Source organism: Diceros bicornis, chromosome 4 (genome assembly GCF_020826845.1).
Source record: "Diceros bicornis minor isolate mBicDic1 chromosome 4, mDicBic1.mat.cur, whole genome shotgun sequence".
Taxonomy (NCBI): domain Eukaryota; kingdom Metazoa; phylum Chordata; class Mammalia; order Perissodactyla; family Rhinocerotidae; genus Diceros; species Diceros bicornis.
In genome coordinates, this window is record NC_080743.1 from 27,968,551 (window position 1) to 27,984,341 (window position 15,791).

A 15,791-nucleotide genomic window follows, 5' to 3' on the forward strand; every position below is an offset into this window, starting at 1 on the left:
TAGAAACTCTCCATGGCTAACCACTCAGCTCTTTCAAGGGAAGAAAGAAAGAGATAGAAAGAGAGAGAATGAGAGGTGGAGGGGGCATCTATACGTGAAAAGAAACATAATGAGACATAGCAGTCAGTCAGATGTGTGGACCTTATTTGGATTCTGAATCAAATAAGGAAACTTTAAAAAAAAATTATGGGGGCTGGCCCAGTGGCATAGTGGTTAAGTTCGTGTGCTCCGCTTTGGCAGCCCTGGGGTTCACAGGTTTGAATCCTGGGCACGGACTGACGCACCACACATCAAGCCATGCTGTGGTAGCATCCCACATACAAAATGGAGGAAGATGGGCACAGATGTTAGCTCAGAGCCAATCTTCCTCAAGCAAAAAGAGAAATATTGACAATAGATGTTAGCTCAGGGCCAATCTTCCTCACACACAAAAAAAAGTTATGACATTTATGGGACAATTTAAAATTTGAATACTGATTAGATACTTGATGATATTAAGGACTTGTTGCTATTGTTTTAGATGTGAAATGGTATTGTAGCCATGTTGTTGTTGTTTTTTTTAAGAGTCTTTCTCTTTTAGAGATTCATACACAAAACTGTTTACAGAAGAAATTCTATGATGTCTGGAATTAGCTTCAAAATAATGCAGATAGGGTGGAGGAAGTGAGTGGGGGTTGTATATAAAACAATATGGGGGCCAGCCCCGGTGGCCTAGTGGTTAAGTTTGGTGCTCTCTGCTTCGGCGGCAGGGGTTCGGTTCCCAGGCACAGACCTATACCACTCAGACGAGTGGCCAAGCTGTGGTGGCAGCTCACATACAAAAAAGAGGAAGATAGGCAGTGGATGTTAGCTTAAGGCAAAGCTTCCTCAGCAGAAAAGAAAAAAAAACAGCATTGGCCATGAGCTCATAAATGTTGAAACTGATTGACAGGTACCTTTTTATATGCCTGAGATCTTGTACATCCTATCTATCTTTGTGCATGCATGGAATTTTCCATAATAAAAAGTTAGAAAATAACACCTACTATGTACCAGGAACTAGGCTGGCATTGACAGACCTAAGCCGTGAATTGGCATTGCAGAAAAACACAGTCAGAACTTTTCCCTCATGACTTGCACATATGGGAAGGGAGAAGAATTTGGTGGCAACGCCCTTAACTCTCCCCTTACTTGATGAGATGAATATGCAGTTTCCTTTGCCAAATTGGAAATTGAGACCAGAATGCAACCCTGTCTAAACTGCTCCTCCGCGGAGCTTGTTGAAGGCCGGAACCATTACTCAGGGTCCAGCTGCACGGCATTCTCATCCACCCAGAAACACATGCAGATATGTGGGAGATCAAAATAGGTCCACATGTGGGTTTTAACAAAGAGAAACCAGACAAAAGCCCATAGACGCGTCTGACCTCCCCCTTGGCCTCTGGGCCTTCCATGGAAATGTGAACTTTCCTTTGACACTCATATGACACCCTTTGGCCGTTAACAACAGTCCTATAGAGAGTGGGCAGTGCCCTTTGGCTGCATCAGAGGCAGGGGGCCCAATACTCTAAATTGCTGGCATTCACACCACAATCTCCTCTTATTACTGGGCCCCACCCTATTTGGACTTTAGCTCCATGGTCCTTGAGGGTAAAAACATAAATTCAGCTGGACATTCCCCTGCCCAGAGTGGTGACCTTTATCGTACATGCCAGGGATGTTTTCCCAAGGAATCTGAGAAAAAATGGCTTCATTGGAGAGAGACATGAGGTATGACAGAAATGCCTGGCAGAGGGCTGGACCGGGCACGGGTCTCCCCGGGCTTGTCCTTGACTTGTGTTTGGCGTGCAGTGAGGGAGCACTCCTGTTGGGATCCATGCGGCTATCTATTCATTCAAGCACTTACTGAGCCCTGAATATTAGAAACTCTGGAAGAAGTAAGGAAGAAAAACACAGAAGAGCTGTCGGACAACTTCAATTTAGGTCAGGGTGTGATCAGACCATGACCGAGGAGTTCAGAGCAGGGAGAGACAATTTTCAACTAAATTGGTGAAGTTGCAGGAGGCGAAGTGTGAAGCAGAACTTAAGAGATAATAAAATTTCCAATTTCAATAGTCAAGAGACCGAGGGGTCGGGGGTGCAAGGAGAACAGAGAATTCCAGGTGGAGGGAATGTCTTGAAAAAGCCATGCAAATAGGATTTGATAAAATCTTCTGCAAGTATAATGAGTGAAACCATTGGTGGTAGAGGACCTCCATAAATGCAAGGAGTGCTGCTGAACCTCAGGAACTAATATGGCCTATTTCACTTCCTTTTGTTCTTCACTGGCCTTTCAGAATGCTGGTTATCTCCTCTGCGAAGAAAGAGAAAAAGCACAGGGGTCAAAGTGGTCAACTATTGCTTGATAATACATGCAACAGATTAACCAATCCTGAAAGTAGAATTTGAGAACTGGTCAAAATGGTGGGCGTTGGGGGGCAGGCAGCCCCACTTATCCAAACCAAAGAGGCTGTTTGCTAACCTCTTGAATCCAGCTGTTTCCAATCTCATGTTGGACCAACTATCTCACCAACTTCTTGGTAAACAATGGAAGATCCACATGGTTTGGTTTTTATGAACCTTGGCACTATTAACATTTTGGGCTGGATGCTTCTTTTTTGCAGGGGCCTGTCCTGTACATTGGAGGATGTTTAGCATCATCCTTGGCCTCTACCAACCAGATACCGGTAGCACTCATCCCCCCGCTGGGACAACCAAAACTGTCTCCAGACATTTCCAAATGTCTTGGGGGGTAGGGGGGCAAATTTGCCCCAAGTTGAGAACCACTATACTATATGAGGAAACCAAAGTCGTATTAAAAGCTTACATTTATTGGGTATTTATTATGTGCTAGGCTCTCTATTAAGTGTTTTCATACATTAACTCATTTAATCCTCATAATACCCTGATGAAGCATAGGTACAATTATTATTCGCACTTGACAGATAAAAAAGTGGGAGTCAGAAGGGTTTATCAACTTACCCAAACTCACTCTCCTCATGAGTAGCAGATTCAGGATCTGACATAAGCACTCCAACACTTTGTGCCCCGCTCTTACCCCCAAGCTATAATATACTATACCCTGGAGTCCCCAGGTCTCCCTCGCCTGGTTGGGTAAACCAAATGGTGTGGGCACCACCAATACAGGAGCCCCTGCCAGCGGTCCCATCTTAATTGCTAAGAATCAGACTCAGCAGCCCCCCAGGGTGTCGCACACATTGCCCAGGATAGCTCTGGGAGGCCTCCTCACAGCCATATGTCTTTACTCTCCTCACTGCCATTCCCTGAGAACCAAGAGGCTTGCCTGTATCCCATACTGACAACATCTTTTCTGGGACAACTGCTACCCCTGTTTATGCCCCACGATCATATCCCTTTGCTTATCATCACGTTGACCTCCTCTTGATGGAGTACTAGTCACCCTTCGGCTTCAACATGGAGGTGGGGGAAATTTACCTAGAAGGGATAAAAATTGTCCTTTAAGGCACAGGACATGAAGGTTGGTTACAGAGTCTGCAGTGGCCTTTATGCTTGTCTGCCGGACATCAGTTCCTCCTCCCTTAGTAAGGGCACTGGTTGTTGTTCAGTATCCAGACTACCCCCGTGCAGCCTCAATTTTAGGCAATATGTAGGTGAATATTCCAAAAACATTCACAGACAATCTAAGTTGAGTTCAGATCCTGGTTCCACCATGTACTTGATTGTGACACTGTCTAAATTAATTGCCTGTTTGAGCCTCAATTTCCTCATCTATATAACATATAAAAGAAAAAAACTACCCTGCAGAATTATCATATGGATTAGAAATAATATATTCTGTAGAGTTCCTGGTACACAATAAGTGCTTTTTGGCGCTATTATTCTTATTATTAGTCATTAATCCCTTCACAGCTTGCTTCTTAGTGTTATTTACAGTCAGTTAAGAGCAAATGGAATGCAGAGACGAACATTCTGATACATGAGGCTGGGGAAAGATGCAGAGCACAAATGCCAGAGGCAGCCTGGACTTGAGGATGGCAAGTATCAAAACTTTGGGTGCTGATCATTTTGCAGTATACACAAATATCAAATCATTATGTTGTACACCTGAAATGAATATAATGTTATGTGGCAAGTATATCTCAATTAAAAAAAAACTTGAGAGGTACTAAAAGTGTGCCTAGAAGTTTCCTGTTCAACATTTCTGAAGACATGGTGCCATGATCATAACGTAGGTACCAATTGCTGGAGAAATACTTTAGGGCAGGATAGGATTTTTATGTCCCTTAGGTCATATTGTGCATACTCCAGTGATAGAACATTCTAGACCCCCATTCCTGTATGCTCAGCACCCACAAACCCACAGGAGAATGACACTCAGCTATCTGAGAGCCCAACCATTTCCTATTTCATCCTGGTTCATTAATTTAGTTCCCAATGAATGAACTTCAGTGGGTTGTAAGCGAAGACCAGTCCAAAATGGTCTCTGAGATGAACCGCCCATTACTTTATGCCAATTTCTGAAATACTGAGTAACTTATTTCACATCAGTCTGTATCCATCAGAAACCCAGACACTATAACTCATTTCTGGGTATTTCCTTCTTAAAGCCTACAGGAACTATTGTGAACAGTTGTCCAAATCATACAAATAACAATGTGTACCACTTAGTGGGCACCTATTATATAGATTTGAATTCTTATATTGTCCTTGCAAGGTTCTTATCCCCCATTATACACCTGAGAAAGGAACAGAAGCTCAGAGAGGTTAAGTGACTTGCCCGAGGTCTCCCACCTAGTAAGTGTCTAGGCCACGATTCAAAGCTAGGACTGTCTGACTTCTTTTATATGATTCTAAGCTACCTCCTTCTCCTGTTACTCCTTTGGTGTGTGTGTATGTGTGTGGAGGGGGTGGTCCTCTGGGCCCAGAACTGTCAGAATCCCCTTTTACTTTACATAGTGCTCATGGAGCCAATTAATGATTGAATGAACAAGGTCAAGAGTAGGAAATGGGCGTAGACACTCAGAAAAGAGAGTCACAGGAAGGAAGGAAGGAAGGCAAGCAGGGAGGGAGAGAGGGAGGAAGGAACAGAGAGAAGGAGGGAGGAAGGAAGAGAGGAAGGAAAGGAAGCAATCTGCTTTCTCCTGCCTTGGTAATAGTGACTCAGAGGGATATTTCCAGCTGGCTTGTCAGTGAAGGGGTGGAGACCATGACGGCTGGTGAAGCTCATCACTATCACCCAGAAAGCATGTGCCTTCTGAGGAGGGGTGTTGACAGCACCATTTTCACAGGGGCATTTCCTGCTCACATGGAAGGGCACATGTGAGGGGTATTTGACAAGGAATGCATTACAGACTCAGTGAAGAAGCTGTGTGCCCCACAAGAAGAGTCACTCCAAAGTGCTGTGGGGAAAATGGGATCAAGATGTTGTCTCGGATGCTCACAGGAGGCTGCCAGAGATGTCCCTGAGTCCCCAGTTCTGAACCACCCTCTGTGTGCCCGAAGCTCTGCATCATAAAGGCTGTATTTAGAAAGCAGAGAAGTTTTACAATTGGCACATTTCTGTAAACACATAGATTTAATTCCAATTTTACAGCTCAGCTACTCCCTGTAACACACAGTCCATAAAGCATTTACAATGTTGTTCAAAATCTATTACTATTTACATTCCCTGCCCTCCATGCAGGTGAGATGGACCTAGGAACTTGGCCAGAGTCCCAGGGAAACAGCTAGGATTACACAAAACCACAAAAACTACAGCAATAACAAGAATCCCAAATGGGACACGAAGAGAATGGGGAACCCCAAAGACAAGTCTCCCAAATGAAGAGAATCTGGGTCACATGCAGGCAAACTCAGAGAGACACAAAGCCTTGGGAGGCTCCTTTAGGTGACCAGATGGATGTTCAGCCCTACCTCCCAGCCTACATTTTATGTAAATTTGTTTTTCCAACACTCCGTCAAAAAACTCCTCCATTTGGTACAGCAATGGATGTAAATTTCCACTGCCTCATGTCATCCAAATTTTTCTAGCAGTAACCTGCACCCTGGGACCTTTCACCCAACACTGCCTTTGGTCAGTGCCCTTGGTCCTGTTGATATGGAGACTGCACCCAACATGGTTTCACAGCTCAGCGCCCCCTGACCCTTCAGGGCAGGCTGCCCAGAGGGAGCCCAGAGGTGGCGGGATCCTTTGTCTGGCCCTGGAGTGAGCTCACTCTTACCGGGGATAGACTCAGGTTTGGTGAGGCCTCAAGCTCCTATAATTTCTGGCCCTTTAAAAGAAAAAGACAGCAAAATTACAAATACAAAGTCAGGTACAGAGCCTTGGAGGGGCCTGTACAAGAAAAAGTCCCCAAAGCTTAAACCTACCTTTGCAGTAAACCCACTTCTGCCCCTCCCCATGCTCTGACCACCTGAGAAGGCCTTTGATGGCTCCTGTCTGGTGGGAGGAAGCAAGGCTTGACCTAGTTTCCTTGGCACACAGAGATACCTCATTGTTGATTTTCAAGCTGTGGATAGGAATTAGAAAGATCAGAGTAAGAAGTAAAAAGAAATTCAGCAAGGCTGAGGACTATTAATAGATTGAAGCACTAAGTTAATCAATTCAAAAGTAATCATCTTAAAAGACTATTTTAGAAACTGTTATTATACAGAATATTTACTGTTTTAAATAAACTTACAAGATATTGTTTACCAGCATACAGCATTTTCTATTTATAGATTTTTGTTGTTGCTGCTATTATTCTTCAATCCCATAAATCCCTGGAGACACAGTACACCCATTGCCTTGGGACCCAACACCCAAGAAATTGATCTGTTACTGAGCTACACACCAAGCAATGTACTGAATTCTGCCTTTTGCCTTTCAAGCTGGCCTGGCTGCCAATAGGGCAGGAAGTCTAAGACAGGAAGCACATCTCATCTCCGGCTTAGATTTCATCCTTTGGCTACCGAAGCTGCTGTGATATGAGTAGGAGAAGGAAACATTTCAGGATCCAGAGTGAATTAGACCACTGAGCCAAGTAGCCATATCCAGCAGAGACAAATAGCCCCATGCCATCATAGAGGATGGACTCTATGCCTGCAAAAGTCCAGGCAGCACCTCAGACCAGAGTAGGCCATGCAAACAGGGGCTTCAGCTCAGGTTCCCAAACAACCTTCATTTGAGCTCTGCATCTCCAGGCCAGATGGCTGTACTTCAGGCTCAGCTGGAAGGACCCCAACCCAGCAGTAAGACCTGGATCAAAGAACATGTCCTCTGGATGCCACGGCCTTTGTTATTGGAAACCCCATGCCACAAAGGGAACTGAAACTGCTAATTAGGGACACAGAAGCATGTCAGGAAACCAAGTGTGACCCTGGGAGGAGTAGAGTAATGTTCTGGTTAGGAGGAGACTCAGGCTGGTAAGGGGAGGGCACTGGGGAAGGCAGACACACCCAAGAGAGGGAAGGGACCAAGATAGGGCCAGCCAGCCGCCCTTGGCTCCAGGTCCTGAGGAGTCAGTGTCTCTTCAGTGGCCAGAAACAGTTCTCCAAGGGCTTGAGCTGGGCTGCCATCCGGTTTCAACTGCCCAGGAGAGCAGGGGAGGCTGGGCCCATCCTTCTGACCCATGCTGATGGGAAGGGAACAGAAGTGTTCTAAGGAGGTCTCATATCAAATCTTCTCACTTTGGAAACTTCTTGCTGGTATTTCCTGGTTGTGTCTGTCTCCGCTCAGCACATTGGAAGGTCCCTGGGAGAACATGCGTTATCTAAATACTAACAGTGTCCTCTTGTTGAGCTCTTACTGTGTGCTAGGAATTATTCCAGGTATTTTACCTTAATTTGTCTCACTTAACCCTCCCAATGCCATTTTATACCTCAGGAACCCAAGGTTCAGACCATCAATCACTTGCTTTAAATTGCACATGTAACTAGCACGTGAGCTCAGGATGTGTGAGTCTAAAGCCATTTACCAAATGATTGTCAAATTCATTGAACTAGTTCCTATGGGATATGAAAATATGAATATAGTTGACTCCTGATTTTCAATGATTAAAAACAATCATTTTTAATCCTAAAGCAATTAATCCAAAATTCACCAACATGTGACCCCAGAATATCATTTTGTCCATATATTTTAATATGGATATGTCTGTTAGTCTAAGAATTTACAACTCTAAACAAAGTAATAAAGATACTCAAAAATTATGAGTTTTCCAACTCCGATTTTCCTACCAGAACTTCTCCCTACACAGAGATCAGTCCTGGGTCTGCTTCTCTCCTTTCGAATCCTCTCCACTTTTTATTTTCAGCCCTGAGCTCCCTTGAGCTTCCAGAGTCACATGTTCAACTGCTTATTTGACATCTCCACTTGAGTGGTTAACAGGCTTCTCAGACATCATCCCCAGCGGAACCCTGTGTTCCACCACCTTCACAACCTGTTCTTCTCCCAGTCTTCACCATCTCAGGAACTGACATCACCATCCACCCAACCGCTCAAATCAAAAACTTAGAAGTCATCCCTGATTCCTTTTTCTCTCCCTCCACATCCCATCCATTGCCAATTTTTGTTGGTTCCTCCTCCAACATACATGCTGGTTCTCATCTAAGCTATTATCTGCTTAGTGGGTTCACAGAAGAGGCCTTGGTTCTCCCACCCACAAAATGGGTAGCCCAGCTAGTTTACTTTCTTAATTTCTATTTTGGTTATCAACTAAGAGAAATGCTAATGTTGTCCAGAGAGAGCCCTTCTCAAAAGAGGGGGATGACCCTTTCCAGGTCTGTGATTCAGATATAAAATTTAAGATGCCATACATTCCATTACCAAAATATTTCCTGGTCTATATACCAATTCAGTATAACAAAATTCTCTCAGGAAAATCATTTACCTATTTTAAGTGAAGGTTTGTTTTTTTTTTTGCCTTTCTGATGCCAACTGTTTAAAAAAATAATAAAATTTTAAGAAAATAATATAGGTATATCATCTTTACATAAAAACAAAAGCTAAAGGTTAACTCATTTGACAAGAATGTATTTTTTTTTTAATGACAAAGATGGTCTCAAAGTAAACTGGGCAATCGCTAACTCCCTTAGCAGCATTAAATAAATTCCTCTTCTGTGAAGTATCAGGAACTGTTTATTTCTCCATGCCCTCAAAGGCAATCTGGATTTTCAGTTAGCCATCACAGAGGTGGACTGAAATGGGAGCTGTAGTCACTGGTAGATTAATTATAATTTTTTTTCAAATATTTTTAACACACTCTTCCAGTTGTGCAATCAACCTTAAAAAGTAGATCTTAAAATCTTGGAGTCTACAACACTTTGGGTAGGTTTATATAAGAGTGTGTGTGTGTGTGTGTGTGTGTGTGTGTGTGTGTGTGTGTGTGTTTAATCTTGCCCAGGATTCTTTAGCGATCTGCTGCTGGTCTGTCTGAACTGACAGGCCCCAAGCAATACTGCAGAAATATAGATAGCACTGCTCCAAGGCTGTGGTCTTTCATATACATTCCTGGGAAATGTAATCCTTGTGGTTTCCAATCTCATTTCTCTTAGAATACAGATAGGGGTGAATTTTACTTTGAAAAGAACACATGCACTTTGGTTTACATTAAGATTAATTTGAGACATGTAAAGAAAGTAGAGCCGTTTGGGATCAATATTTACTAAATCTAAATCTCCATTATACTGCATCAGACTTAATTAGTGCTTAAATTCTAACTTAACTGTGACAGGCCTCCTTCTGTTTACATTTCTGAGATTAAACAAACCATCACCTCCTCAGTGGTCCCTCTTGAAGAAGAAACACAGCTGGCTTGAAGTTAGTGTTGGTTCCTACTCCCTCCTTCCTCACCTTTTTTCCCTCATAGACTAAACAAACAACAAACAAACAAACAAAAGAACATAGTTCTGCTTCCAGCCCAGCTGTTAGGGAAATATGAACTCTTATCGACAACTAAATTAAACATATAAATATCTAAAATTTGATTCAAAATTTGCAGGAGTAGACTAGGGTCATAGAATAACTGATAATTTAATTTTACTGCATTAATAATGGAAACTACCTCCTGGTTGTTTTTCTGTCAGTTACAGGAGAAGCTACCGATTAATGATTTAAACTTTAAAAACAACAGCAGCAATTAACTCACATTCTGTGCCTTTCCATTAGATAGCTCTTGGCTAACTAAGGCTACCTACAAAAATACTATAGAAATAGTCCATCTCTCACTGGGATGCCAGGCCCACCATCTGATATGTTAACGAGAGAGCATCTTCTTAGATTAGTGGGGGTGCGATGGTTTAGGGCTCTATTCAATTTCCTGGACAAGTGAGAGGGGTAATTCTAACTGAGTAGAGAATTTAATTTCTACTGTGTGCTAAGTATGGAGATACTTCCCTAAAAAGAATGACCAGTTTGAAGCAAGTTTGAGTCGTGCTTAATAGAACAGGATGCAGCTGTGGTCAGATACAGCTAAGGGAAAGAAAGAAGGCGCTCTGAAATTGTAGATATAAATTAAATTCCCTGAGGTTAGGTGGCTTCTTAGGGCTGTAACTTTGGGTTTACATGACTCACTATGAAATATGGAAGAAGGAGCTGACTAAATTACAAACTGGAGGTAATAAAGCTGAAACTTCAAGGTTCCGATATGTGTGTGTGTGTTTCAACCTTTCCCCACAGATCACGAATCCAGGCGCCTTTTATTCTCTTTATTAAATCTTTGATATTTTTATGCTCAGTTTTACCCACAGAGGTGCTGTGAAGCTTAGTGGTTCCATCAAGAGAGACAGTGGGGCACATTGGTTAAAATCAGAAACCTAAGTTTGAAACCCTATTTTCATCACTTTCCAAGTTGTATAAACTCTCTGAGCTTCAATTTCCTCATCTATAAAATAGAGGTGATAACTCTGTGCTTTAAATGCCTGACACACAGAAGAATTCAACGAATGATAGCTGTACAAGTGTGAGTTGAAGGTACTCTTGCTCCCTTCAATCAATTCTTCACTTAACAGCCAGAGAACTGGCTGAGAACAGCTGGAGGGAAGATTGAGACAGAGAAGCAGCAGCTAGAAGAGCTTGCTCAAACCCAGAGGCAGAGCCTGTCACCGTGCTGTTCAGACCTTCCAATGGCTTCCATTCCACCTGGAGTAAATTCGAAGTGCTCAAAGGCCCTTCATGATCTGCACCCCTCCCCCAACCTCTTCTATCTCCTGCCCCCCCCCCACTCCTTTCCCCCTCACTCCTTATGCTCCAGCTACATTTTTCTCCTGGCTGTTCCTCAAACATGCCAAGCCTCCTTTCTGTCTCGGGGCCTTTGCACCTGCTGTTCCCTTTACCTGGAACACCCTTCAGATATCTGCTGGCTTGCACCCTCACTGCCTTCAGGTCTCTGCGTAAAGGCCTTTCCAGAAAGGCCTTCCCCCACCACCTTAGCTAAAAATAGCACCTCCACTCTCCATCCCCTTACCCTGTTTTCTTTTTCCCATAATACTTACTACTACCTGATATTAAAATGTGCTTGTTTATGTATTCATTTGTCTCTTCCTCTAGAAGTTAAGCTTCATTAGGGCAGTGTCTATTGTGTTTGCTGCTGTTTTCCCAGAACCTAGAATCAAGCATGGCACTAGTAGATGGTCAATAAATATTCGTGAACTGAATGAGTGAATACCAGACAAGGCAAGTTCTCATTGATTAGTCTAAGCTTTAGTGTGTATCAGAATCACCCGGGATACCCATTTCTGGGCCCATTCCTAGAAACTTTGATTCACTGGGTCAGAGATGGGGCCAGGGATCTACATTTCACAAGCATCTCAGGTGATTCTGGAGCAAACAGACCTGACTTTCAGAAACATTTCTGGAGACACAGACTCTACTAAATCATACTAATGAAAAGACACCATATCATAAGTATCCATTATTTTTAAATCATTTGAGTGGTTCCTCTTACTTAAGTGTCTTAAAGCCTCTAGGCACTCAGTGCCCCAGGGGAGGGAGGTAACAGAAACATTTTTTGAGGCTTGACAAAGGCTGCCTTCCCATGTGGGTATTATGCTATTAGAGCTTCTCTGAGGGTAGAAGGTTCAAACCAAGGTCTACTTTTGGGAAAGGACACCATGGGGCTCCATGTGCAAACTCACAGGAAAGAAAGGGAGAGTTGGATGGTGTTCTAGAACCTATCCTAGAGCCTGAGCTACCAAAGGGGGGACAGTAGGTGTAGAGAGGGAAGACTTGACCTGAAGACCCAAACAGTAACCATCCACCCACCCCTCAGTGATGTTGGGTCCTTGGGAGCAACTAAGCATTGAATATAAAGAGTTAGAACTTTGGCAGCCTGAGTTGTGACCCCCTTGGCCAAGTCTAACTCTAAGAAGCATTGTCCTTCAAGAATCACTTTTACCCTGTGCAGGAATTTGTGCTATTCTTGTTTGTTTTCTTTTTGTGTGGCAGATCCTAGTAAGTAGTTGCTCAATTTACCTTTAAAAGAGTCTGAGAGAGGACTCTGAATCTCTGGAACTCCCCCACCCCCTGGGCCTTGGTTAGAGTGGTTTGTATGCCACATAGTAAACCATTCCTAGCTGAAATGTCCAGTTCATTGAGCAAGGTAACAAGAAACAGTCTTCTCTCTGTTCTGGCTTTCTCATCTTATTATCATTCCTGCCAGGTGATGTGAATATTGTAGTTCACTCTGCTTGTTTGTGCCCTGTAGTATTTTAAACAAATGATGCAAATTTAAGAAATCTACCAAATCATATTGTTGCCCTCCTAGAATCATTAAGTCTTTGAAATCAATAGTAGCCTTGTCTGTGTGTTGGTGTGTCTTTTCCAAGAGAGCTGTGGCCGTTTCCAAATGTCATCACTTTCCTTTGCATGTCAATCTCCTTGGCTGGGTGCTGGGTGAGTGTTAACCTGAAGGAAAAGCTGGTAAATTTGATACTGGAGTCCTTCACTCCCTTCTTCCTCCTTTCCACCACACACCTAGGGTGCATACACACACTCACACACACACACACACACACACACACACACACACACACACACTCCATACAGACAATGGAGAACCTCGTGTTAAAACCAGAGGGCAGATAGGGTGGTTTTTCCAGGTTTTCGTATCGAGCCCCCATTGCCCTCATTTGTTGGGTCAGGAAACTGAAGCTCACAGGACATCTTTGACTAACACAGTCAATAACGAAGTGAAAAGCCACAGAAATGGGATTTGCACTCAAAGTTCTCAACCAATGTTAATTTTCCCCTCTGTTTTTTTTTTTGTATATGTGAGGAAGATTAGCCTTGAGCTAACATCCGTTGCCAATCCTCCTCGTTTTACCAAGGAAGATTGGCCCTGGGCTAACATCCATGCCCATCTTCCTCTACTTTATATGCAGAACACCTGCCACAGCATGGCTTGATAAGCGATGTGTAGGTCTGTGCCCGGGATCTGAACCCATGAACCCCCAGCTGCCAAAGTGGAGCATGCGAACTTAACCACTACACCACCGGGCCAGCCCCTCCCTCTGTTTTTTAACAGCTATTATTCATTGAGGACTTGCTAAGCACTGCACTTAGTCCTCTTCATGCACTAACGCATTCAGCCCCCAAACCCCATGATGTACATATTATTATTTCTATTTTATAGATGGGAAAGCCAAGACAGGGCCCTGAGGCTTATGAACTTTCCCAAGTTCACAGAGCCAATAAGTAGCAGAGCTGGGATTTGATCTTCAGATCGACTGTGCTCGTTACCAGATGGACTGTGCTCTTTATCACATAATACTGCCCTTGTGCCACCTTCTTCAAGACAATATGGTTTCATGGAAGAAGCACTGGATTCGGAGTAAGGAAGCTTTGCTCAAGTGCCAGCTCTGCCTCCAAATGTGAATTTGGACAAGTAATTTGAGCTTTCTGATTTCATCTGTTTTTCCTGTCTATAAAAATCCCGCCAGGATTATTGAGAGGTTCACGTAAGACAACGTATGGAAAACCATTTTGCAAACCGAGATGTGCTCTAGAAGACATGATTATTGTCATCAGAGCCCACTGTCTCGGGATACTATGGCACTGTGTCACTTTCTCTTTCCTTGAATTGTAACAAATGCAATGGATAAAGGTCTGCATTAACATAGCTCATGAGCCTTGTGGTTGGATTTCACATCCAAGGGAAGAGTCCCAAAGGTTGTGAATGTGGGGTCAAGCTGTGTGTGTTACAGGGTGTAGTTTTTGAGTCTGTGCATCGTAGTGCCCAGAGCAATGTCAGCAAGGAAGGCACTGTACCTTTCCAGGAAAGAAGAGAAATAAAAAGGTTCTCAGTGCCTCTGTAGATTTATGGAGCAGTAATTCTTTCTGAACAGAGCTCACACCACACTGTTTACAGTCTTTGAAGAGAGTGATGATGTGTGCCAAGATGTCAGCACGAGCAGAGATGTCCTTGCCACTGTAAGAACGCATCTACACAGAATTATAACCAACATGTGCTGTATGATTTATGAGCTTTGTTCTTCAGCCAATAGATTCTCACAACCTCCACCCCAGTCCCCCACAAAAATTGGCCTCTATTTCATTTATGTTTCTCTATTTAAATTATAATTTTCAGTAAATTAGCATTCTAACATCTAATGAAAAATATTTCCAAATTCAGTTTTGGTTGGGAATTACCCACCATTCCTGCAACCTGTAATCTAAGTGCCAAGGGCCCTGTGGACTTAAGCCTTGAGTCTTTCCTTGTTAGAGCTGCTAGCACATTCAGTAACTACCTCCGGCGAGGGATTTGATGGAGAATGCTAACTAGGTCTTTGGAGGCATAAGAAAACAGAAAATTGAGGCAATAAGCCAAACAATTAAAGGTGAAAAATCCAGCCCTTTCATTTATCAGATATAGGCAGAGATTGCTTTTAGAATTCCCCTTGACTCTTTTTACTGCATTGTTTTGCTTTGGAATACTTGTCTAAGGACCTCTAATGAAGGTAATAAAAAGAAGAAAAGGGGAGAAAAAGAAATTCTGAGTGTAAAATACAGAATATGTCTAGTATTTATGTCAACCCTCTGACTCCATGCAGAAGATCAGATTTATGTTTGGTATAATTGGAAACCTATCATTGGGACACATGCAAACAAAGCCGTAAACACTACTAGACTATACTCGAGAATCCTTAATTTTTACTTTTCACATGGGGCAAAGGAGCTTTTTCTAAAACTTGAGATTGAGATCCCAAATGGGGTTTAGGACAACAATCCTTTGTCCATATCTGTAGCTCAAGCTGCTCCTGAAGCCTGGGCCAGAGTTTTGACTCCTGGGTGAACCAGTTAGATTTGCTGTTCTAGGCCTTTCACCATCAACTCTGACCCCCGTCAGCTGTCTTGACATTCCTAGCGATTTGTTAGTATACACGAGGTAGGGTGAATGGATCCACTCAACCAGTCCTAGAAACGCATATGCTATTGACTCAATCTTATCTTTATTACAGAAAGTATCCTTTAGGATACGACTTGGGTCTGCCTATCTTGAGAAACGAAAATAAGTTGTAATCAGTAGAGAATCACCATTAAGACTTATTATTTAACCCAAAGCTTTATGTTACAGCATTTGGGGAAATTTTAACCTTTCAGAAGCCTTTTGGCAACACAATGGGTTAGGTGAAGTTGTCAGGAAAACGTAATGGAAAAGATAGATGGCTGGTCTGTGTGTTGATTTGAAAGCTATATTAGATGGGTTTGGATGCTCTGGGCAGCAAATACTGCAAACACCAACCCAAACTTACCTAAACAATATGGACATTAATTATTATCTCACATCACATAAAGGCAGGTGGGCTCCAGATGG